This window comes from Carcharodon carcharias, chromosome 25 (assembly GCF_017639515.1).
Source record: "Carcharodon carcharias isolate sCarCar2 chromosome 25, sCarCar2.pri, whole genome shotgun sequence".
Taxonomy (NCBI): domain Eukaryota; kingdom Metazoa; phylum Chordata; class Chondrichthyes; order Lamniformes; family Lamnidae; genus Carcharodon; species Carcharodon carcharias.
Window position 1 is genome coordinate 2755940 of NC_054491.1, and position 27080 is coordinate 2783019.

At 40.1% G+C, this 27080-nt stretch overlaps 1 protein-coding gene across 2 annotated transcripts in view; it reads right to left on the bottom strand.

Moving 5' to 3' along the window:
- The window catches only part of gramd1ba (GRAM domain containing 1Ba), a 454136-nt gene that overhangs the window by 247840 nt on the left and 179216 nt on the right, over window positions 1-27080 (bottom strand). The gene's annotated exons all lie outside the window — the stretch shown is intronic.

A 27080-nucleotide genomic window follows, 5' to 3' on the forward strand; every position in this document is an offset into this window, starting at 1 on the left:
AGACCCATGTTATCACAGTTTGCCCACCTTCCTCTTCTGAGAATGCCTGCTAATGAGTAAAGGATTAAATGCGCACCTAGCGCAGCCATCCAAAGCACACGTCACTGGAAATCGCTGGTGGCAGCTGTGAGTGTAATCTCTTAATCAATGCAGAAATGCTGCATGGAAGGGATCAGATGCGTTTCCCAGCCCCCACCTTGAGATCGTGATTCACTACAGATTTTAACTCTCTTACCAAATTTGCACGGGAACTTGAACACAGAAACTACTGCGCTATCAAGTCTCAATAGTAAACGCAGATTAGGAAAGAAAAATCCATTCAATTTTATGTCATTACCACTCTTTTCATTGGAATCTTGTCCATGTAAGCACATTTTGACTTTTAACGGAATATATCCAACAAAACTGAAATACAGCCCCCACTGCAAGAACGTATTTGGAATGCAATTTCCGTATCCACTGCAGATTTCTCCGCAATACACGTGTAAAAGAAATGATAAGAAACAGTAAGAATTTTGCGAATTTCGTCAATGACAGGGAGTGAGAGTCATTTCTGCTTCATACCTCAAAAGTACGAACAAAGGGTGACACTTCCTCTCAGGGATGGGGTGTACAATCTCTCTGGGGGGGGGGGGGGGGGGGGAACAGTTTAAAAAAAACACAAACGATACCAGTTTTTCAGTTCAATAATTGAACAAATGTCAGGCTTCAGTTTGTTCGAAACTGCGTTGGCTTTATTTTCAAGTTTATGCCATTAAATAATCCACATTTAGGGCAGCGATCAGGAGATTTTTGTTCTCTGAGAGTTGAGAGTCTTTGGAACTCTTTCTCAAAAGGTGCTGGAAGCAGAGTTTTTGAATAGTTTTAAGGCAGAGCTAGATAGATTCTTCATAAGCAAGATGGTGAAAGGTTATCAGAGATAGGTGGAGTTGAGGTTACAAACAGATCAGCCATGATTTGGTTGAATGGCAGAGCAGGCTGGAAGAGCCTTGTGGCCTCTTCCTGCTCCTAATTCAAACATACGTACGTTTGTTTAAATTACACCATTATGGATAATCCGAATGAACAACAGATAAAACAGCACAGAAATGTAATTAGTGAATTATGCTAGTTGTGTACTTTCAAGTAGCTTTGTTTTGACTGGTCTTTGAGAATGATCAAAACCGCTCATCCCCTTACAACAACATATTTATATAGCACCTGTAGTGCAATAAAACATCCTAAGGCACTTCACAGGACTATTATGAAACAATTTATGACACCAAACCACGGAAGGAGCTATTTGGGAATGTCAGTTTTAAAAATCAATAATTTTGGAACCCAATATTCCAACATCACAGGGAACTCCACTAAGTGAAAGTTCACATCCTTAATCTTTCATGAGCCAAGTTTCCAATTTTAGTACATATTGCTGTGGGAAGTGATAACAGGAAGCTATGCATTTCCCAAAGAGATAGTCATGTTTGGTCTTAAGTGTAACATTATGACTAATTCAGAACAGCATGGAGTGTAGTTAAAGGTGATATTTCAGCTAGCTCAGTTTGCCACTGATGTCATTGGCACATAGTGCAAGAAAACCAGGAAATGGGATTTCGTTCAAACAAAATAATAAATAGCTGGTTGAAAAATATCAACAAGTGCTTATATTATTTCTTAAAACAGTAACACTGCATTTGTTGGGCAAAGTTTATTCAAAGGGTGAGGGTTAACACATTTCGTAGCTACTTTGCAACTATATAATTCAAATAGCATAGGGATGGTAGTATAGTGGTAATGTGACTGGACTGGGCTGGAAATCCAGAGCTACCATGGTAGCTGGAGGAATTTAAATCAACTAATAAACTGAAAATTAGTCTCAGTAATGGTGACCATGAAACCATTATTGATTGTCGTAAAAACCCTTCAGGTTCTCGAACATCCTTTAGGGAAGGAATTCTGCCATCCTTACTTGATCTGACTTGCATATGACTCCAGACCCACATCAATGTGGTTAACTCTCAACTGCCCTCTGTATTGGCTGAGTAAGTAAATTAATTCAAGGGATGGGCAACAAATATCAGCCTTGTGCCATTGATACCCACATCCCATGAAAGAATAAATTTATAAAAAATTAACACACCTGAAGTAGAACAAGCAAATAATGAACATGGTGACAGGGTAGATAGTACAATTAACCGTTCATTATTTAACATCCTACAGTGCAGGAGGCCATCCAACTCATCGTACTTCTGCTGGCCCTTTGAAAGCTGTTCAATTAGTCTCACTGTCCCTCCTCTTTCCCTATAGCTCTGCAAATTTTTGCTTTCCATGAATTTATTCAATTTCCTTTTGAAAGTTACTATTAAATCTGCTTGCACCACCCTTTCAGATAGTGTACAGCAATTTGTTTCATAAAATACTACTCATCTACCCTTTGGTTCTTTTGCAAATAATTTAAATCAGTGCCCTCTGAATACCGATCCTATCAGTTCTATCTAATCAACTTCCAGCTGTAACCAAGGCAACTGGTGTAGAAAGAACTTCAGTCTAACTATTGAACAAAAATATAAAAACAAAAAAACTGCGGATGCTGGAAATCCAAAACAAAAACAGAATTACCTGGAAAAACTCAGCAGGTCTGGCAGCATCGGCGGAGAAGAAAAGAGTTGACGTTTCGAGTCCTCATGACCCTTCGACAGAACTTGAGTTCGAGTCCAAGAAAGAGTTGAAATATAAGCTGGTTTAAGTGGGGGGGGGGGGGGGGGGGGGGGGGGAGAGAGAGAGAGAGAGAGAGAGAGAGAGAGAGAGAGAGAGAGAGAAGTGGAGGGGGTTGGCGTGGTTGTAGGGACAAACAAGCAGTGATAGAAGCAGATCATCAAAAGATGTCAACAACAACAGAACAAAAGAACACATAGGTGTTAAAGTTGGTGATATTATCTAAACGAATGTGCTAATTAAGAATGGATGGTAGGGCACTCAAGGTATAGCTCTAGTGGGGGTGGGGAGAGCATAAAAGATTTAAAAATATTTAAAAATAATGGAAATAGGTGGGAAAAGGAAAATCTATATAATTTATTGGAAAAAAACAAAAGGAAGGGGGGAAACAGAAAGGGGGAGGAGGGAGCTCAAGACCTAAAGTTGTTGAATTCAATATTCACCCACCCACCCACATACACCTTAAACCGGCTTATATTTCAACTCTTTCTTGGACTCGAACTCAAGTTCTGTCGAAGGGTCATGAGGACTCGAAACGTCAACTCTTTTCTTCTCCGCCGATGCTGCCAGACCTGCTGAGTTTTTCCAGGTAATTCTGTTTTTGTTTTTAACTATTGAACAACACAGATCAAACTACAGATATGGTAGGCTAGCATAGTAGTTATATTACTGGACTAGTAATCCAGAGATACAAGTTCAAATCCAATATGGCAACTGGGAAATTTGAATTCAATGAATGAATAATGGAATAAAAAAGTTACTATCAGTAATAGTGGCCATGAAGCTACCAAATTATCATAAAAACCCATCATAAAAACCATTCACTAATCTGCTACTCTAACACACAGCATTGTGTTGATTCTTAATTGTCCCCTGAAATGACCAAACCAACCAATTAGGGGCAATAAATGCTGATCTTGTCAGCAGTGTTTACATCCTGTAAAGAACAGAAAAAAATGAAGAATAATATTCTGCTCTTCTCATCGAATTCCCCTGCTTATATCTTAAGTTTCTTGATACTTTGCTGAATTTATGCACCTTTATTTGAAAATGGAAAATGAAAAATATTGATAAATGCTCTTCTGAAATAGGAAAAGGTATGGGAGAAAAAGCAGGGTATTGGCACTAAGTGAATAATACATTCATGATAGCTTGCACTGTTTTCTATATAAACAGTACATGACAATAAAACTGGTTTCTAAAAGTAGAATGAAGAGCTTAATCTTCCAACACTGAAATCACTAAAAAATTCACCTAAATATATGTCACACGCCTATATAGAAAAATTTGTTTGCAGTATACATATCACACGCACAAAAGTATTACACCCATCAAGTGTATTTTATCGTTGTTGAAATATATGCACAGTATAGAAATTTTAAATAAAACTATAAATCTGCTTGACAAAAACAGAAATACCTGGAAAATCTCAGCAGGTCTGGCAGCAGTTGCTGCCCCACCACCCCCTTAAACCAGATTATATTTCACCCCTTTCCTATTTTTAATTAGTTCTGTTGAAGGGTCATGAGGACTTGAAATGTCAACTGTGCTCTTCTCCACCGATGCTGCCAGACCTGCTGAGTTTTTCCAGGTATTTCTGTTTCTGTTTTTGTTTTGGATTTCCAGCATCCGCAGTTCTTTGCTTTTATAAACCTGCTTGCTTCTGCTGAGCTTGATAACTGGCCCCTTTGTAAATTAAGCAATGGCAATTCACAAGTGGCTGCCAATAACTCCAGGATGTGCCAAGTGTAAATGTGCAGGTATTTCAGATTGCTGCCCTGTTCTAATTATGATTAGTGGCCTTAAAGACACAGCTGCACTTTAACAACATCCAGATTTGCTGAAGTCCCCCAAACGCTCATTATCCAAGAGCTACCAAGATATAAATATTTTCCTATTTATAATGCAGATGGTGTGTTGCGTGGTATAACTTTTCTACTGCTCTCAAATTACTGTGAAGAACACTACAAGAGATTTGTTAATATAGATTAATATGACAATGTTTGTGTTTTTACAATGGAGTTCAATCTCAGTGATGTGGCGATTTATGTAGTTATTCTGCACTTTGCACCTTGGTTTCTGAAAATCAGAGCCACGACACTGAGGTAAAGGTGAGTGGAATAAATAAACTTAACATTCATTTAAAGAATCTGAACATCAGATCAATGAAACTAGGAGACTGTGTAAACTTCCTTTGCTCCAAATGATACACTTGCAACAAAACAAACTACCACAAATGTGGTACACCGCAACTTCAAATAGGTCAACTGAAGAGAACTTGAAGGCTCTACTACCAGAGCTGTTTCAGCAATGAATGCTGAAAAAAGGTCCTGTACGGCACCTGACTGGGTTAATATGTTTATTGGATATGCTGAGCCACGATAGGTCTAATCCGTTCATTATCTGACATTGTATTTTCTCAAATATCTGTTAAGGATTGCTGCTTAATGTTTTTTTCTGCTGTTTCCTGTGTTTTCTGGTTAATCAATATGCCAATTGCAAGTTTTCAACAATGCGTTAGATCAGGAGATTTTTAAATCAGGACTCAGCAGGTGGTAAAGAAGGCATTTGGTATGTTGACCTTCGTAGCGAGAGGATTTGAGTGCAGGAGCAGGGATGTCTTGCTGCAATTATACAGAGCCTTGGTGAGATCACACCTGGAATATAGAGTGCAGTTTTGGTCTCCTTATCTGTGGAACGATGTTCTTGCTATAGAGGGAGTGCTGCGAAGGTTTACCAGACTGATTCAAGGGATGGTGGGACTGACATATGAGGAGAGATTGAGTCGGTTAGAGTTATATTCGTTGGAGTTTAGAAGAATGAGTGGGGGGGGGATCTCATAGAAACCTATAAAATTCTAACAGGACTGGACAGGACTAGATGCAGGAAGGATATTCCCGATGGTGGGGGTTCCAGAACCAGGGGTCACAGTCTAAGGATACGGGGTGGACCATTTAGGGCTGAGATGAGGAGAAGTTTCTTCACCCAGAGAGTGGTGAGCCTGTGGAATTCGCTACCACAGAAAGTAATTGAGGCCAAAACATTGTATGTTTTCAAGAAGGAGTTAGAAATAGCTCTTGAGGCGAAAGGGATCAAAGGGTATGGGAGAAAGCGGGAGCAGGCTATTGAGTTGGATAATCAACCATGATCATAATGAACGGCGGAACAGACTCGAAGGGCCAATTGGCCTACTCCTGCTCCTGGTTTCTATGTTTCTATGACTCGTGGGATAACTTTCTCTGGTGCCTCCAAATGAAATCTGCTGACAAAAATTGTAATCCCATGACCTATCCATTTCCAAGAGCACTTTGTTCTACCCTCAAAACATTTCCCACCTCTAGATTTGATTTCTCTTATCCCATTTGCTAAGAATTCCAACTAATCAAACAGTTGTATATGTTGTATTAAGGCCTGCACACCCATTACCCCCAGCTTAATTGGCCTGAACTCAAATCACATAGTAACACTAGGAAGCACAATATGTTTCAGTGGGGCATCAAAGTGGAGAGATAACTAAAACATTTATTGAAAATTGACAGAAAGATTGTAACATATAACCAAGATCAAAATGTTCTGAATGCCGCTCATTTTTCCCATCTAATCCATCTGGGATAAAACAGCTCGGCCTGATTTTGTCCTCTTATATCATCCACACACACAGAATGGCCCCTGAATGCCAATTAGGAACAGAAAGCCAGAAACTTCAGGTAAATTTTTAGTTCATTAGCTCATGGCACAGAGGTCTATTTATATTGCCCCTGTAAACACCCGATCGACTAACTTGGCACAAACCAAGCCTTTAACCTGGAAACTTCTTGGTCAGTGTGCTTTGACACCAAGTGGAATACTGGCGCCCACTGAACCATTGGAAGGGCCAAAAATTGCATTTATAATTCTCACTGATTCAGCAAACTAATGCCTGGCCAGCATGCTGCAATTGTTTAGAGAAAGTGTAAAAGTCACTGGTTATGTCAGTCAAGAAACCTCTCATCATGTAGTTAGATAGATTACCACATACATGTTAGGAGTGAAAAAGCATCAATATTCAGCCTATTTTTTTTTAATTCATTCATGGGATGAGTGTGCCACTGGAAAGGCCACATCATTGCTCATTCCTAATTGTCCTAGAGAAGATTATTTTTAAAGACACCCAGTCTTCAAGAAAATATGTTTGGCAAAATGCCTTCCTGTTCAGAGAGGAAGATGATTTAGAAAAGCTGTGACCATTTTCACCATGAAAAGATCATGTGCAAATTATAGCACTGATTTCCCCAAATCTTTTCACAGCCCATAAAAAACTAATACATATGAACATTAAAAAAAAAATCAGTATTCAAGCAGGTATTGTCCTGCAATTGTCCAACAGTTAAGAGGGTCTTGCAAGCTGTGGACGAGAGCGGGGACTGCAGGGAAGATGAGCGAACTAACCACGGCAGTGTGGTGCAGGGAGACATTCAAGTGGGGGGTGGAAATAGAAACATAGTAGTGGTAGGGACAGTATAATTAGGGAGATAGATACTGTTCTCTGCAGCTGTTGAGTGAGAGTCCCAAAGGCTGTGTTGTCTGCCCGGAGCCAGGGTGAAGGATACCTCCTCAGTGCTGGAGAGGAACTTGGAATGGGAGGAGAGGGATCCAGTTGTCGTCGTCCACGTTGGTACCAATGACATCGATAGGACTAGAAAGGAGGCTCTGCTGAAAGAATTTGAACAATTAGGAGCTAAATTAAAAAGCAGAACCTCCAAGGTAGTAATCTTGGGATTACTATCTGACCCACATGCAAACTGGCATAGGGTAAATAAAGTCAAGGAGTTAAATGCGTGGCTCAAAGATTGGTGTGGAAGGAATGGGTTTCAGTTCATGGAGCACTGGCACCAGCACTGGGGTAGAAGGGAGCTATTCCGGTGGGACAGGCTTCACTGGGACTGTGCTGGGACTAGTGTCCTGGTGAATTTAATAACTAGGGCTTTGGAAAGGGCTTTAAACTAAATAGAGGAGGGGGAGGGCTCTGGAAAGGGGATACATAGGCTTACAAAGCAAAAGGATATAGCAGTATTGCAGGGCAGCTATTTAGGTAATGATACCCAGAGTGTGACAGGAAGTGACAGAGTGTACAAACATAAAAAATAGCAGCAAATAGGGTCAAAGCAGGAAAAATGGTAAAAAGGCAAAATTAATGACTCTTTACTTAACTGCACATAGTATTTGGAACAAAATAAATGAATTAACGGCACAAATAGAGGTTAATGGGTATGATCCTATAGCCATTAAGGAGACATGGTTATTAGGAGATCAAAGCTGGGAAATATTCAGGGCAATGTGACTTTTTGAAAGGACAGGAAGGAAGGAAAGGGTGGTGGGGTAGCTTTGTTAGTACGAGATGGAATAAGAACGATAGCAAGAAATAATCTTGGATTGAAAGATGTGGAATCCATATGGGAGATAAGAAATAACAAGGGGAAGATGACACTGGTGGGAGTAGTCTATAAGTCCCCTAACAGTAGCTATACTGTAGGACAGAGAATAAATCAGGAGATAATGAGGGCATGTAAAAATTAACATTACATTAACTTAGGGTGACGTTAATCTTCATGTAGTTTGGGAAAATCAAATTCGCAGAGGTAGCCACGAGTAAGAATTCACTGAGTGTATTTGGGACAGTTTCCTAGAACAATATGTTGTGGATCCAACAAGGGATCAGGCTAATTTGGATCTGGTAATGTGTAATGAGGCAAGTTTAATAAATTATCTCAGAGTAAAAGGAAACAGTGACCATAACATAATAGAATTTAGCATTCAGTTTGAGAGTGAGAAATCTGGGTCAGAAACAACTGTAGTAAACTTAAATAAGTGTCATTAAATAAGGGTATAGTTGGCTGCAGTGTACTGGGAAAGGAGTTTAGCAGAAAAGACGATGATGAACGATGGCAAATGTTTAAGAAAATAGTTGATGGCTCATAACAAAGATATATCCCAGTGAGGAAGAAGGATTCTAGGAAGGGGATAAACCAACCATGGTTAATCAAAGAAGTTAAGGATCATATCAAAGTGAAAGAATAAACATAAAATGTAGCAAAGATTAGTGGTAAGCCAGAGGATTGGAAAAAGTTTAAAAATTAAAAGATGACCAAAAAAAAGGAGAAAATAAACTTTGAGGGTAAACTAGCAAGTAATATAAAAATGGACAGTAAGAGTTTATTTAAATATATAAAAAGGAAGAGAGAGGCCTAAGTGAACATTGGCCTCTTAGAGAAGGAGGCTGGAGAAATAATAATGGGGAATCAGGAAATGGCAGAGGAGTTGAATAAATACTTTGCATCAGTCTTCACAGTAGAAGACACTAATATCATTCCAAAAATATGAAATAATCAAGGGGCAAAGGAGGAGAGGAAATAAATATAATGACTATCACTAGAGAAAAAGTACAGAGATACTAATGAGGCTAAAGGCTGGTAAGTCCCCTGGACCTGATGGGTTGCATCCTAGAATATTAAAGGAAGTAGCTACAGAGATAGTGGATGCACTGGTAATAAGCTTCCAAGAATCCTTCGATTCTTGAAAAAGCCCCAGAGGATTGGAAAACTGCCAATGTAACACCCTTTTCAAAAAGGGAAAAAACAGGCCAGTTTGCTTACCATCCGTCATTGGGAAAATGTTAGTCTATTATAAAGGATGTAATAGCAGAGCATTTAGAAATGCATAATATAATCAAGCAGAGTCAGCATAGCTTCATGAAGGGGAAATCGTGCCTGACAAATTTATTAGAATTCTTTGAGGAGGTAAAGAACATGATAGATAAAGTGGAACCATTAGATGTGATATATTTGGATTTCCAAAAGGCGGTCGATAAGGTACCGCAGATAAGGCTACTTAATAAGGTAAGGGCCCATGGTGTTTGGGGTAGTATATTAACAAGGGTAGAGGATTAGCTAACTAATACAAGGCACAGAGTTGGGATAAGGGGGGCATTTTCAGGATGGAAACCTGTAACTAGTGGAGTGCCACAGGGATCAGTGCTGGGACCCCAATTATTTACAATATATATGACTTGGATGAGGGAAGTGAATGTATTATTGCCAAGTTTGTGAATGAAACAAAAATAGGTGGGAAGGCAAGTGGTGAGGATGACATGAAGAGTCTACAGACAATTATAGACAGGTTAAGTGAGTGGGCAAAAACTAGGTAGATGGAATATAATGTGGGAAAATGTGAAGTTATGCACTTTGCAGGAAGAATCGAGGAGCTGAATATTATTTAAATGGAGAAAGACTTTAGAAGTAAAAACAAAAAACTGGGGATGCTGGAAATCCAAAACAAAAACAGAATTACCTGGAAAAACTCAGCAGGTCTGGCAGCATCTGCGGAGAAGAAAAGAGTTGACGTTTCAAGTCCGCATGACCCTTTGACAGAACTTGAGTGAGTCCAAGAAAGGGGTGAAATATAAGGTGGTTTAAGGTGTGTGTGTGTGTGTGTGTGTGTGTGTGTGTGTGTGTGTGTGTTTGGGGGGGGGGGGGGTGGAAGAGAGAGAAAGAGAGAGAGAGAGAAGTGGAGGGGGTTGGTGTGGTTGTAGGGACAAACAAGCAGTGATAGAAGCAGATCATCAAAAGATGTCACAAACAACAGAACAAAAGAACACATAGGTGTTAAAGTTGGTGACATTATCTAAACGAATGTGCTAATTAAGAATGGATGGTAGGGCACTCAAGGTATAGCTCTAGTGGGGATGGGAGGAGCATAAAAGATTTAAAAATATTTTAAAATAATGGAAATAGGTGGGGAAAGAAAAATCTATATAATTTATTGGAAAAAACAAAAGGAAGGGGGAAACAGAAAGGGGGTGGGGATGGAAGAGGGAGCTCAAGACCTAAAGTTGTTGAATTCAATATTCAGTCCGGAAGGCTGTAAAGTGCCTAGTCGGAAGATGAGCTGTTGTTCCTCCAGTTTGCGTTGGGCTTCACTGGAACAATGCAGCACGCCAAGGACAGACATGTGGGCAAGAGAGCAGGGTGGAGTGTTAAAATGGCAAGCAACAGGGAGGTTTGGGTCATTCTTGCTGAATTCCACAAGAATGACCCAAACCTCCCTGTCGCTTGCCATTTTAACACTCCACCCTGCTCTCTTGCCCACATGTCTGTCCTTGGCTTGCTGCATTGTTCTAGTGAAGCCCAACGCAAACTGGAGGAACAACACCTCATCTTCCGACTAGGCACTTTACAGCCTTCCGGACTGAATATTGAATTCAACAACTTTAGGTCTTGAGCTCCCTCCTGCATCCCCACCCCCTTTCTGTTTCCCCCTTCATTTTGTTTTACCCAATAAATTATATAGATTTTTCTTTTCCCACCTATTTCCATTATTTTAAAATATTTTTAAATCTTTTATGCTCCCCCCACCCCCACTAGAGCTATACCTTGTGTGTCCTACCATCCATGCTTAATTAGCACATTCGTTTAGATAATATCACCAACTTTAACACCTATGTGTTCTTTTGTTCTGTTGTTTGTGACATCTTTTGATGATCTGCTTCTATCACTGCTTGTTTGTCCCCACAACCACACCAACCCCCTCCAATTCTCTCTTTCTCTTCTCTCTTTCTCTCTCCCCCACACCACCGCCACCCCACCCCCCACCCCACACCCCCAAACACACACACACACACACACCTTAAACCAGCTTATATTTCACCCCTTTCTTGGACTCACTCAAGTTCTGTCGAAGGGTCATGAGGACTCGAAACATCAACTCTTTTCTTCTCCGCCGATGCTGCCAGACCTGCTGAGTTTTTCCCGGTAAGACTTTAGAAAGCTGCAAAACAGAGAAATTTGGGGGTCCTTGTGCATGAATCACAAAAAGCTAGCATACAAGTTCAGCAGGTAATAGGGAACATTGGTCTTTATTTCAAAGGAAATAGAGTATAAAAATAGGAAAGTCTTGCTAAAACTATACAAGGCACTAGTGAGACCACACCCAGAAAACTGTGAACAGTTTTGGTCCCCTTATCTAAGGAAAGATATACTGGCATTGGAGGCAGTCCAGAGAAGGTTCACTGGGTTGATACCGGGTATGGAGGGATTTTCTCATGAGAAGAAGTTGAGTAGGTTGGGCCTGTACTCACTGGAGTTTAGTAGATTGAGAGCTGGCCTTCCTGGAACATACAAGGTAGTTAGGGTAATTAGGGTAGATGCTGAGAGGTTATTTCCCCTTGTGGGAGCGTCTAGGACCAGAGGGCATAATCTCAGAGTAAGGGGTCAGCCATTTAAAACAGAGATGAGGAGGAATTTCTTCTCTGAGGGTAGTGAATCTATGGAATTCTTTACCACAGAGGGCTATAGAAGCTAGGTCTTTAAGTATACTCAAGGCAGAGATAGACAGATTTTTAATCAGTAAAGGAATCAAGGGTTATGGGGAAAAGGCAGAAAAGTGGAGTTGAGGATTTTCAGATCAGCCATGATCTCACTGAATGGTGGAACTGACTTGATGGGCCAAAAGGCCTACTTCGGCTCTGACTTCTAATGATCTTATGGTGTTGAGATCATTCTAAAAAAGTAAAAACTTCAGAAAAATTATTAACCAGGATTAATCAGGCTTTTGTTTTTACAAACTAGGCTGGAGAGGAGGCGGAGGATAGCTCAGATAATGGATAAGAAAATCACAAATGCCAAGTATTACTCTCTCCACTTCACAGGTTACACTTCCTACACGGGTTTCGCTTTCCCACCAGGTTCTATCTGCATTTAAAAAAAAACTAGTTGCACTGGAAAGAAGCTCTACTTGGATTTGTATCGAGTCACATTCCCACCTGCATACTAGCAATAAAGGACGAGTAATGGAATATGTAGAGCTCAGCTGGGTAATGCTGTAGGTTTAAATTACATTCTGTCATTTGGCTGTATGGTATTGTTCTTCACGCTGACATCCAGACATAAAACATCAAAAATTCGCAACAGCTGACACTAAGTACTGTTATTAAGACACAAACACGCACTTGATTTTCTCAAAGATTATTACAGTAATTAAAATGGAAATAGGACTTATGTTTTCCTTAATTTGATCTTTGTGGGTAATTGATGCTTTTTAGCTCTTGAGGGTCAAATGAGATTTCTACATTATATGGCTGTGATCTGCTATTTATTATACAATGATCAAGAACTTAAAAAACCTTTAATGCTCAGTTCAGTAAATTTATCTAAACTTCACAAAGTATTTTAAAACATTTGACATAGATTGGTTGGTGTTCTAGCCAAAGTACTACGCTGGATTGCTTAGAACAAACACTTACCTCAGGGCCATCATTCTTGAATCAATGTTGAAAGCTGTGTAGTTGGCACAATTTTGGAAGCTGTAACACCTTAAAATCCTGAACTCTGAGACCTTGACGCACTCGATATTATGGGAACCTCCTCCTCCTTCAGGTACCATGCCCTAGCCTAAGAGGGCGTTGATGACCATGGACTTCCCTTTGATTGGTCCATGATTATGCTTGGCAAAGTACTGCAGCATTTTGCTGTTGCCTTCTGCAGCATGGCTTGCCAGGAAACTCTCCCGCTCTTTACTGCCTGCCATCAGAGTATTGAAAGAATTTACAGGCTGATAATCAACCTGTTTGGCTTCATAATGCACACACCTTCCATGGTCATCAAGTCCTGAAATGGGACTTGAACCCGGAGCTATAGGGACGCTACCATTGCAACACAAGACCTTCATTAAGGAAACAAAACATCTTAATCTGAAGTACTGAATGCATAAAATTTACAGCACAGAAACGGATCTTTCAGCCCAACCAACAGTCCATCCAGGGTTGTTTTTGCTTTCCCACTTTATAATCCATCTGTCAATTTTTTGCCTACTCACTTAATGTATCTATATCCCCTTGAAGTCTCTTTGCTTCCTCCTCACTCATCTTGGAGGAAAAAATATTGTCAAATCTGGCTACAATACACTCGGTCCATATGAGAGTGAGTTCTACATTCTCACCACTGAGTAAAGACAGTTCCCCGAATTCCTTCTTGGATTTATTAGTGAGCATCCTATATTCATGGGCCCTAATTTTGGCCTTCCCCACAAATGGAAACATTACTACATTTACCTTTTCCTAATTTTAGCCCTCTATCAGGTCACCGCACAGTCTTCCCTTTTCTAGAGAAAAGTGCTTTAGCTTACTCAGCCCTTTCTGATAGACATATTAAGAATCAGACAAAATTCAGTAATCTTCAAATGAAATCATTTGAATTAAGAAATAAAGGTAATACTGCAACTGCCATGGATACGCAGTGTGCACATGCCTCAGGGCACAATTTAAATTTCTACATTGTGCTGCAAATACTGTTATATAGTGTCATTCAGCAATGAGCCTTGTGGCAACTTTTCTCACATGACAGTGAATAGTAAATGGCAATCTGACATGGTGGGGGCTGGGGGGGGGGGCATGTACTCAAAGCCACCTTGTACTCATTCAACATAATTTCTAACACTGGACAGCATCAAGAATATCAATCCTGCCTCTTAATCCCCTTCCTAATCTAGGGCATCAAGACCAACTGAAGTAGGACAAGAATTGAACTTCTGTCTGAAATGCATGATATTAAAACAGCAGTGTGGTCATCCTGGGCAATAAGGCAAGTTGCAACTTAATAAACCAAATGTGCCCATATAATACCAGGTCTTTCTGGACTGGTGTGTGAAGTTAGCAGCTGTGATTATGTTCATAAATCCCTCAATTTGAAAAGTAGCTGGGGTGGAGGATGGAAGGATATTAGAATTGTAATTTCCTAACCCAATAGGATCCTGCAGCTTGCCTTTGTATCCTGACAGTCTGAAAAATTAGTTTATCATCTGTTCGGTACAATGAGACACCATGTGTTCCTGAAATACAAGACACCAGACTATCCAGGAAAAGCTAATGAGACAAATTCATTTCAGAGCATAATCTGAATGTTGTGAACCTTACCCAAGTCTAGTAGCAAAATGCTTGTACAACCGTGTTGGAAAAATATAAGTTAGGAAATCATAAAAATCCCGACATTCCAGAGTTAAGGGGAAAGGGTAATAAGTAACTTCAGACTGTTGGTTAACAACTCTAATAATAATATTTCAGACTATTGCAGAGAGGAATGTAATTCACCAACAAACATCTGACTTTTAAACTGGGCAATAGACAACAAAAACACTCTTTAAAATCCACTGACATTTAGCAATCTGACTGGAGATAAATTTGAAATACAAAATCTGTACAGACTGGTGCCTGCATCAAGCAGAAGCAATAGTCCTGGATTTACAACAAAACTAGTATTTATATACCTTTAAAGCAATAGATGTCCCAAGGTACTTCACACAGGTGTTAAACAAAATATGACACTGCCACACAAGGAGCTACAATGGAAATGACCAAAAGTTTGGCCATAGAGGAAGATTTTATGGAGTGTCTTCAAGAAGGCAAGCAAGGTAAAGGGGGTGAAGAGGTTTATGGAGGGAATTCCAGAGCTTAGGGCCTAGGCAGCTGAAGGCACAGCTGCCAATGGTGCAGCAATTAAAATTGGGGACACTCAAGAGGCCAGAATTAGAGGAACACAGATATCTTGGAGGGTTGTAGGGTTAGAAGAGTTTACAGAGATAGGAAGAAACCAGGTCATGGAGGGATTTGAAAACAAGGAAGAGAATTTTAAAATCAAAGCATTGTTTAAGCAGAAGCCAGTAAAGGTCTGTAAGCACACTGGTAACAAATTGAATATGGTTCTAGTTAGGACACAGGCAGCAGAGTTTTGGGTGACCTCACATTTATGGAGGATGGCATGTGGGAGAATAGTCAAGACTGAAGATGACAAAGATATTGAAGAGGGTTTCAGCAGAAGAGCTAAGGCAGGCAATTACGGATGTGGAAATAGGCTGTCTCAGTGATGGTGTGGATATGTGGTTGAAAGCTCATCTTAGGGTAAAATATTTCTGTAAACCTCCTTTGGTCCCACAATCTTCTTAAGATGTCTGTGCTCTTCCAATCGTGGCGTCTTGAGAATCTCTGATTTTAATTGCTCCACCATTGATTGCTGTGCCTTAAGTTGCCTAGGCTTTAACCTTTGGAATTATCTCCAAACCTCTCCATCTCTCTGTCTCCCTTTAAAATGCTCCTTAAAACCTATTGGCTTGACCAACCTTTTGGCCAGCTTCCCTTATATCTATGTTATCTGGCTTAGTGTCAAATTTTGTTTCATAATACTCGAGTCATTTTTGACGTTAGAGGTGCGAGATAAATATAAGTTGTTGTACATATATGTATCATAAAATTTTACACCTGCCGACACTTTCTATCATTTTTTTAAAAGTTAAATTCCTAGCTCCATACTTGTAATGGAAACTGTCTACCATATTGACGGTAATTATATGTTCCTGCCATTAGACGCACAGCAGCGCCATCAGTGACAGGAGAGTATAATTGTGGCATGTTGAGCTTCAAGGGCAGTCCCAGTTTCAAAAAAGTAGATAGTAACTTTAATAGAAATATTAACACAAACACAGATTGCATGAATATCAGAAGGCAATGCAGTCACAGCTATGTGTCCTGGTTCAATTATATTCCCCTCCTTTCAACAGCACTTCAACTAAAAAGACCATAGGAGAACAACCGGCTATATATTGAAAGTGTTGCATCTAAGCAAGAAAAGAGAAAATGCATTTTAGTCAGACTGGGAATTATTGGCACAGATTTACAAATGCTTGATTTTCATCACTTGAATTGGGTCATGTCTATCAAGTGTCTTGGATTGATAGACATGGGATAAATAGTAGGTAAATACCGACCTCACTGCAGCAGAAATCAATTATAAATAACCAGCTCATGAACTAGCATAATCCTGAACATACTGTGTTGCTGTTAAACTAAAGGTGGGGTAGAAAAAAGAATGGAATATTCTGCCTTTGGCTCTGAACTTCATCAGTGTTTTAACAGAAAAGGCACATCTATATTTAAAGTCTCTCAACTGGCTTAAATTCAGGTGTTTTACAAAATAAGTCGACCTGCCCTACATTAGGTCACAATTTTGGAAAACAGGTCAGGGTTCAATGATAGAAAAAACTAGAGATCATGAGAATCCAGTTTACAAATGGGGAAACAGAAAAGATGGACTTTTGAGAGAATTATGATGTAGGTTTCAGACAAGTATAACACTTCTATTACCTTAGTTTTCAGAAATATTCTTTTGAATATCTCAACATTATATTTTACTTTTAAAAAATATATTGGGGGGAATTATCTGCTTCTAAGCAGGAAAAACAGAACATATTACTTATATGCGATGAATTAAAATCTGTAGCATGTAATTCCTGTTAATAGGAAGCGTACAAGCAAACGCATTGTAAAGCCTTGAAGGTGGATTTTAATTGGCCACTTATAGCAAAGTTAGATTATGCAATTTCAAAATTTCGAGCCTTAGGAATGCATTTAGTAGATGGAAAACTAGAATGTTTGGGTGCAATTTCTTCCAAAACAAAAAGTGGCAGTTCAGGCAGATTACTTACCTTGTAAACCTTTAATTGCTTCTTGATAGTTTAATATAAACTACTCTGATAGATAAATAGATAAATGTGGCAGGGACTTGCCACACAATATGATAATAAAAGGCACACACAGGGAAAAACACAATCCTTATAGCTGGGTTGGGGAGTAAAAATCAACTAGCACAATGTTGTCAGCCCTGGGTTCTATAGTACATGAGAATAGGAATCAACAAACATCACTGATCATCTACAAAACCATGACCACATTGTATGTGTGTGCTAAGCAGGTCCAATCAAGCTAGGCTTTACTTTACAACCGATGCAAATTCTCAAATGAAAATGAACAATTTTCTAATTACTCTGTCTTCACAGAGTTTATCCTTTGCTCAAAGCCTTTTTTCAGTGGGACCAAGACTAAGAAATTGGTGTATAAAGAATTGTGATCAAGAACTAACACTGGAGTTAGTTGCTATGTCAGGTACACCAGTTAATTACTAGACTCACTGCAAAAAGTCTTGAAAAAGTTGCTTTACAAAACATATACATGGGTATATAAGGTCTACAACATTTTGAATACAAAGGACTATTCACTTTTTGGGAAGAGAATTTTTAACAGCTGTCAACGAACAAATATTTTTCACCATTCAGAAATTTGAAATCAACTTGAATTAAAGCATCAGAAAATAAAATATCCTTTGTCATAACATGTGTTTTCCCATAAACTTGTTCCATTACAGATACTGGACAACTTCATAATCTTCAATACTACAAATTTATCATAAATTCTCAACTTTAAAAAGTGAGTGGTATTTGCCAAAACACATAATTGACAACTATCAAACATCCAAAACCAACTGGCAATTCATATTAGTATATAGAGAAAGTATAATGTCAAAACTATATAAAGTAGTGACAAAATCCAAAATATTAATGAGGTAAAAGATGAGGGCAGCAATATCATTGTAATATTATCATCTCAAAGTCACCCAGCTTTTCTCTAAAAGTAATCAGCCTCTTATCGACCTCATAATACAGCAATTAGGTTCTGAATCCTTAAAAGGAACAGATCAGTTTACACACAACTGTTCCTCAATGGCCAAGTAATTTATTGCTTGCTGTTCTCCTTGTATAGTCTAAAATTCTGATGTTCAACATTTTTGATAGATATATATTTTTATTACATCAGGATGTGTTGAAAAGTTGTTGAATATGACATAAAACAAATACTATAAGGGGTGGCATGAGTCAACAAGTTCCGCTACGCAGTAGTTGCTTAAGGAAAGTTGGTGAAGCTTTGACTGGGTTCCTATCTTGATAAAACAAGTCTCCCATAATATGTGAGATAGAAACAGAAAATAACACCAGTTCTTTTTTGGGATGCATGCAAAAAAAATCAGTTATGTATTTAACAATACCCAAATTCAGTACAAATCCATATCAGATTTTCAAACTTAAATAAGAAAGGGTTTGGATGAAATGAGGCTACATTGCAAACTGACCCAATTCCAAATGAAGTTCAAAACACATCCAACTTAATACATGAAAATCTGCTTTATCAAAGCAGTACTTCTCAACAACTCTAAATACATAGCTGAATATCAGTAATGTATTTGCATGAAGTATAATTGCTCCTTTGATCTGCTATTTATACCTCCAATTGCCTGGAACAGTACAAAAACATCAATCCATCATTGCGGAATACAATTCAATTACTCAACTAAATTTTTTGGATTCTATTTAGGAACAACAAAAGAATTTGCACTGTATCACAACTTCAGAATGTCCCAAAGCTAATGGAGTACTTCTGAAGTGTAATCACATTTATAATGTGGCAGCAAGCATCCACAAACAGCAATAATATAAAATATGTTTTAATGATGTTTGCTGAAGGTTAAATGTTGACTAGGAGTAACACTGGGGTAATTCTTCAGCTCATGTTTGAATATTGCCATGAAGACAGCACCTTTGACAGTGCAGCACACCCTTAGTACTGTACTGAAGTGTCATCTCAAATTATGGGCAACCATTTCAAGTAAATCTGTTAGATTACATTTTAGTCTGAATAATTATTAACTTTGGAACCACCTTTGATTTTGTTTGCTCTATCATCCCTTTACTTACTGTATTCAAGGTCCACACACCATTCTTCATGAATCTAGCTGCAAGGAGGTATGTAACGGCAGTCCAGATGACTTACTTCTGATTTGGTTTTCCTTGGTTCTTGTGCATAAATCCATGACCTCTGCTTGCCATCTCCCTCTGACTGAATCTGAAAACAGCACCCGCCATAACTTTGACTTACTGGGCACCAGTGACGGAGCACTATATATTCCCATTTATGGATCTGGGTTCAAATCTCAGTCACTAGCATGGTGATTGACCACTGCCAAGTGAACTGGTGCATGGCAAAAATAAATCCCTGAATTCCTCTCAATTAATGTGTTGGGTCATCAGAGGCGCTTCATTATTGTAGAACATTCACTCTGAAATGGGAGGAAAATTAACATGGGAATTCTCATATGGAAAAGTACAAAAGCAGCTGGCAACAGGGTTAAAAGTAAGACAAAATTTAAATAATCATGTTTTGCATTATTATTTACGTTGCACTTTTCCCAACAATTTAACAGCCTTCTTTGAAATTGTTCAGACCATTCAATTTTTCTTTATCTTTCTGTTTCTCTCTCTCCAGGGTGAATTCCCTTTGCATAATGGAACTTTTATCAGTGTTTTCCAGTAATTGAATGATTAAGCAAGGCCTGGCTTCCTGATTACTGACACCATTCAATGCAATTGCCCCAGGAACTGTTACCATGGTGACTAATGGGCTCTCGATTCAAGGCAGGAATATTCAAACATGTATTCTTAAAAATGCTCCTTGCCCATTTTCTCTAAATGAAGGTTATATTTGATTCTCAAATTACTCAATTTTCTTCTGATTTTAAAGAAACATCAAAACACTCAGGAACCTTCTCAGTTAAATTCAAAATGACCTAACTGAAAGCACCAGCCATCAAGAGCTTTAGACAGGCAAGTTTCTAATAATAAAAAATGGAGTAGGAAGATACACAACAATGACAGCCTCAATCTGCATCAGTTTTTTTTTCTTTATACTCTACTCTTTAGTTACACATAAATCACAAGATCAGAAATCAGCAGTGTGGCAAGAGACAATTAGGGCAGGGAGCAAAGGGTGAGGTGGGTGGGGTTGCCAGTCCTTCATGAATGTCCTAGTTTCCATAATACTGCTGTGAACAGCTCCTGCGTTGTCAGAGGTGCTTTCTCTCAGATGAGACATGAAACAAAGTTCTATTCACCAAGCAATGTAAAAGATCACATGGCACTGTTTGAAGATGAGCAAGGAATTCTCCTGGTATCTTGGCCAACATTTATCCTTAATCTACACTAACAAAACATATTAACTGGCCATCGACATTACTGCTAGTGGAACCTTCCTGTATAAAAATGACTGCCTCATTCACTTACTTAAAAATTACAACGTTTTAAGGGTAATTCATGGGCAGCTGTAGTGTTTTGAAATATTCTGAGGACATGGAAGCTACCTATTTCTTAGCAAATCAATCTACTTATGTTGACAATGAGAGATAGAGAAAAGCCACCCTCTGCAAAAAACTGCAACTTGCTGAATAGATCACTCCAGAGTTGCCAGTGCATAAATGTGATGATTCTATGGAGCAGACCGGTTTTGTCAAGAAATGGTTAAGCTTTATTACAGAAACATTTTCAGTGCTTACATGCTTCACCAGATCTCTCATCAGAGAAAGCCCCACTCTGCAGATTGCCTGCGCTAAGAGCTCACTGGTCAGAGTTCCCACAATACATCACATGACCTGTGATTGACAGAAGGGAGTGACAACGCATCCAGTTACTACATTTCTTCCCTCTTTAGTTTTTTACAATTACTCTTTACAGAAAAATATTTAAACAATCCCCAACAGACATATACACAATCTCAGGTGATTATAAATCAAGTCTCTGAGGTGCTCTTCTTCTACAGCTAGAGCGACGTAGCCCTACCACTGGAGGTTCCTGATCAGGATCTGGAGCTGCACTGTGAGACATGTCATCGGAACAAGACAGTTCAGGACTTGGAACTCTTCTGAAACATCTAAATTGTCTGTTCCAGGTTGATCACATTCCTCAGAAGTTGATGGTTCAACGTTAATCACAGTTGATCAGTTAATTGTTGGAATGTCTCTTTGGTACAGATATGATCCACGTGCTTACAAGATGATTCTATCTCCCACAGTACTTGGAAAGATAATGGACCAGTCTCTGAAGCCCAGAACTCCCGGAGCCCAGCAGGGTCTGCAGAAATTTTGCACGCAAACTGTGTCACCTACACTGAATGTGCAAGCTTTACTGTGTACGTAATGGTAAATTTTTGATTACTCTGGTTCTGCGCTACCTTCCCCTCTAAATTTGGAAACACCAAGTGTAAATGTGTATGCAGACGGCGTCTCATTAATAACTCCGACAGTGTTAAACCCATCATCAAATGTGGTGTTGCACAATAACTGAAGAGAAACCAGGAAAGTCAAGATTATAGAGTGCCTTAAGATAACTTTTTCATACCAGACTTAAAAGTTTGTACTGCCCTCTCAGCTAGACTATTCGACGAGGGATGCCATAGGGCTGTTTTGATATGTCAAATTCCATTCAGATTCATAAATTTCTGAAACTTGGTGCTGGTAAAGGCTGTACCATTATCAGAAACAACAATTTCAGGTAGGCTATGAATGCTGAAACAGTTACATGGCTTCTCGAGTTGCGTTGGTGATTTAAATTTGTACACATCCACCCATTTTGAATGTGCATCTACAATTAACACGAACATGGTAGAATGGACCTACATAATCGATATATAATCAAACCCAGGGTCAACCAGGCCACTCACATGGAACAGTGACAGTGGAGACAGTTGACCATGCTTTCAATGTCACTGTCAATGCCTGGCCACCATACATAGCTTCGTGCAAGCATTTTCATCTTTGATATGCCTGGATGCACACTGTGAAGCTCTGTCAAGAGTGGCGCTCTACCTTGTGATGGTACGACAACACCTGAACCCTACAACACAATTCTGTCTTGACAGTTTAATTCCGTGTTTCTGACATGGAATGGTCTTAATTCTTCAGATACAGGTGAGCTTGGCCATCCTCGCAAAACAAAGTCTCTGACTTTCGACAATATTGGATCTCTGTTTGTCCAATTTTTAATTTGATTTGCACACATAGGTGAAGAATCTAAAAAATTCTGTAATTGTACTAATTCTTGCGGAACGAGAGTATTTACAATACTATCTGCTAACGGGAGATGACTGAGTGCATCTGCATTTACAATGTGTAGGCCAGGATGGTACATAAAAGTATACTCATATACAGATAATGTCAGAACCCAGCTTTGTATTCTTGCTGATGCTATTGGCGGAATGGCCTTATCCTCGCTGAATAACTCCGTTAATGGTTTATAGTCCAACACAATGGTAAAATGTCATCCATGTTGGTAATTGTGAAACTTTTAGCACCAAATACTACTGATAATCCTTTTCCTAACTGGGAATATCCCTTCTCGGCTTGGGAAAGGGTTCTCGAGACATAGCCAACACTTACTTCAGAATACAAAATCAGTAGGGTAGAACTTACATTAAGACAAAATCTTCATAAAGTGGACTTTCCTTATCTAAAGCTTGTTATCACTCACAAAATCTCCATCAGTTAATTGAGTCTACAGCATGGTCTATTTGATTAGCAGCTCATGCACATTTTCTTGACGCTACTGCAAATGCATAATGCAATCCTTAAGAAGCATTTTTTTCCAAATCATACTGATTTCCAACTCAAGATGTTGTGTGGAATCAGGCAGACAAGACATGTGCTTGATTAAAAACAAAAACAGAATTACCTGGAAAAACTCAGCAGGTCTGGCAGCATCAGTGGAGAAGAAAAGAGTTGACGTTTCGAGTTCTCGTGACCCTTCAACAGAACTAGGTGAATCCAAGGAAGGGGTGAAATATAAGCTGATTTAAGGTGTGTGTGTGTGGGGAGGATGGGGGGGGGGGGGGGGGGGGGGTGATGTTGGGTGGGGGAAGAGAAGTGGAGGGGGGTGGTGTGGTTGTAGGGACAAGCAAGCAGTGATAGAAGCAGATCATCAAAAGATGTCACAGACAATAGAACAAAAGAACACATAGGTGTTGAAGTTGGTGATATTATCTAAACGAATGTGCTAATTAAGAATGGATAGTAGGGCACTCAAGGTATAGCTCTAGTGGGGGTGGGGGGAGCATAAAAGATTTAAAAATATTTAAAAATACAGGAAATAGGTGGGAAAAGAAAAATCTATATAATTTATTGGGTAAAACAAAAGGAAGGGGGAAGATACAGAAAGGGGGTGGGGTTGGAGGAGGGAGTTCAAGACCTAAAGTTGTTGAATTCAGTATTCAGTCCGGAAGGCTGTAAAGTCCCTAGTCGGAAGATGAGGTGTTGTTCCTCCAGTTTGCGTTGGGCTTCACTGGAACAATGCAGCAAGCCAAGGACAGACATGTGGGCAAGAGAGCAGGGTGGAGTGTTGGAAATGGCAAGCGACAGGGAGGTTTGGGTCATTCTTGCGGACAGACCGCAGGTGTTCTGCAAAGCGGTCGTCCAGTTTACGTTTGGTCTCTCCAATGTAGAGGAGACCACATTGGGAGCAACGAATACAGTAGACTAAGTTGGGGGAAATGCAAGTGAAATGCTGCTTCACTTGAAAGGAGTGTTTGGGCCCTTGGACGGTGAGGAGAGAGGAAGTGAAGGGGCAGGTGTTGCATCTTTCGCGTGGGCATGGGGTGGTGCCATAGTTGGGGGTTGAGGAGTAGGGGGTGATGGAGGAGTGGACCAGGAGGGAATGATCCCTACGGAATGCCAACGGGGGCGGGGGGTGAAGGGAAGATGTGTTTGGTGGTGGCATCATGCTGGAGTTGGCGGAAATGGCAGAGGATGATCCTTTGAATGCGGAGGCTAGTGGGGTGATAAGTGAGGACAAGGGGGACCCTATCATGTTTCTGGGAGGGAGAAGGCGTGAGGGCGGATGCGCGGGAGATGGGCTGAACATGGTTGAGGGCCCTGTCAACGACCGTGGGTGGAAAACCTCGGTTAAGGAAGAAGGAGGACATGTCAGAGGAACTGTTTTTGAAGGTAGCATCATCGGAACAGATGCGACAGATGTGCTTGATTAAGTTCAGTGATATTTTTAAAAATTAAATAATTAGACAATTTGTATTTACACTGAGCCTTTAATGTAGTAAAACATCCCAAAGTGCTTCATTGGAGTGTTATCAAACAAAGTTTGACATTGAGCCACGTAAGGAGATTAACAGGGCAGATGACCAAAAGCTTGCTCAAAGGGGTAGGTTTTAAGCAGCACCTTAAAAGGTGAGTAGGGAAAAGAGGGGTTTATGGCTAACGGTGCAGCAGTAGAAATTGGGGATGTTCAAGAAGCTAGAATTGGAAGCATGCAGATATCTCAGAGGGTGCAGACAGACAACGTTGTTTGCAAGAATGTTTGGAATGCTCAAGGTGGTCGATCGTTCACGCAATGCCAGTGAACCTAGGGTGAAGATGTCAGTCTTCAGATATCCCATGTTTTCCAACTTCACAGTTTCACCCTCAAAAACAAAATAGAGCATCCTTTGCACGTGCACTCTACGCAGTTAAGGGACCGAGAGAAAGTAGCTCACCTTCATCTCTGTTCAAATCCCCCCTCCCCTTTGTCCCACAGCCCCTCACCAGGAAGGACACTTAGATGCAGGAAGGAGGAGTATTCCTCCGTGCCCTTCTTTCTGCACAACTGGTGAGGCTGGGGAGAGAAGGACTCATTTAGAAAGTGTGCAGAGGCTCAGTCCTTCAGCAAGTCAAGATAAGAGCAATAAACGGAGCATTTCACAAACTCAAAACACAGAGTGCTGGCAATAATCAGCAGTTCTGGCAGCCTCGGCAGAGGGAGAAAGAGTTAACGCTGAAGTTGAATATGACTCTTCTTCAGAATGTTTCTCAATGCTGGCTGACATAGTTCCCAGTTTCTTTCTGGCGGGGTGAAGCAGGAGTTGGATGGGAGGGGAGGAAAAAAACGGGATATATCCTCTGCAGATGAGCAGCTTCATAAAGTTCGTCTGCAGCATGTGAAAGATGTGGCGATTATGCCTTGTGCCAGGATTTAGAGACTGCAGAGAAAGAGGGAACGCCCCCGGGCACAGTTTTAAAGTGTTTTGCAAGAAAAGCAAAAACAAAGTGGGAAAAAAATCTTATTCACACAGTGAGTAGTTAGGGTTTTGGAATGCACTGCCTGTAAGTGCGGCAGGTACTATCGAGGCACATTGCCAGGGTTAGAAAAGTGTAGCTACGAGGAGAGATTGGATAGGTTGGGGTTATTTTCCTTGGAACAAAGAAGGCTGAGAGGTAACTTGTTTGAGGTGTACAAAATTATGAGGGGAATAGATAGAGTGGACAGGATAAAATTGTTTCCCTTGATGAAGAATTCTAGAACCATTCAAGATAAGTGGCAGAAGGTGTAGGGGGGACATGAGGAAGAACTTTTTTACGCAGGGGGTAGTGGGTGTCTGGAATTCGCTGCCCAAGTTGTTGGTAGAGGAAGAAACTTTAAACTCTTTTAAAAAGTACCTGGATCAGCACCTAAAGTGCTGTAAGCTGCAGGGCTATGGGCCGGGTGCAGCAAGGTGGGATTAGAAAGGGCACCTGGGTGTCCTCGGGCTGGCATGGACAAGATGGGCCGAATGGCCTCCTTCTGTGCTGTAACTTTTCTATGGTTCTATGGTTGTAGGGCTGGAGGTGGTGATAGAGATAAGGAGGGGTGAGGCGATTAAACAACTTGTTAACAAGAATAAGAATTTTAAAATTGAGTCATTGTTTAACAGGAAGCCAATGTAGGAAAATGAGCACAGAGATGCTAGGTGAATGGGACTTGATGCGATTTATTATGATACAGGGAGCAGAATTTTGGATGACCTCAAGTTCATGGAGAGTAGACAGTGGGTGGTCAGTTATGAGGGCATAGGAATAGTGAAGTGTAGAGTTAACAAAGATAGGGGTAAAGGTTTCAGCACCAGAGGAGGTGAGGCAGGGACAAAGTCAGACACTGGAGGAGGATGGCATTGCCAACAATTTGAACTGCTGCAGGTCAAGAAGGACAAGGAGAGACAGTTTACTTTTGTCGCAGTCACATAGGATATCATTTGTATCATTGATAAGAACTGTTCCAGCACCATGACAGTTGCGGAAACCTGATTGGAGGGGTTCAAGCATGAAGTTTGGAAAAGCTGGGTATGGATTTGGGAGGTGATAGCATGGACTATGGAAAGGAAAGGGTGGTTGGAGTTCCAGCTGACCGGTCAAGGAATGTTTTTTGAGGGGTGATGTGATTACATCTTATTTGAAGGGGGACAGTACTTGAGGGGCAGGAAAAATTCTCTATTCATTACTTGTAGAAGAATTACAGAACTGTACTAATGAATAATAGGAAAACAGTGATCTTCTTTAAAATGACAAACAGAAATTCTTTTCCCAATATGTGAAATCTGAATTAAGCCTTTGCAGGTTTGGGGCGGGGGGGAGGCACCAAAGAAAGCAGGAGGGTAAAGACAATGAAGAGTTGCTTATCATTCACAACAATGCTGCTTGCTGGTTATTTTCAGAGATTCACCTCTGCCCCTTACCTGCATTTTGCCTATGTACAAACATAATCAACATCTTGTTTTCTTTGTTATTTAGCTCACTCTTAATTGTTTGTGTTAGTTTACAAACACTATGCACAACAGAGTTCCAAAGTATAAAAACACAAAGTAAACAGCAAAAAAGAAATCTATATGTTGCACCCTAATTTGGAACTGAATT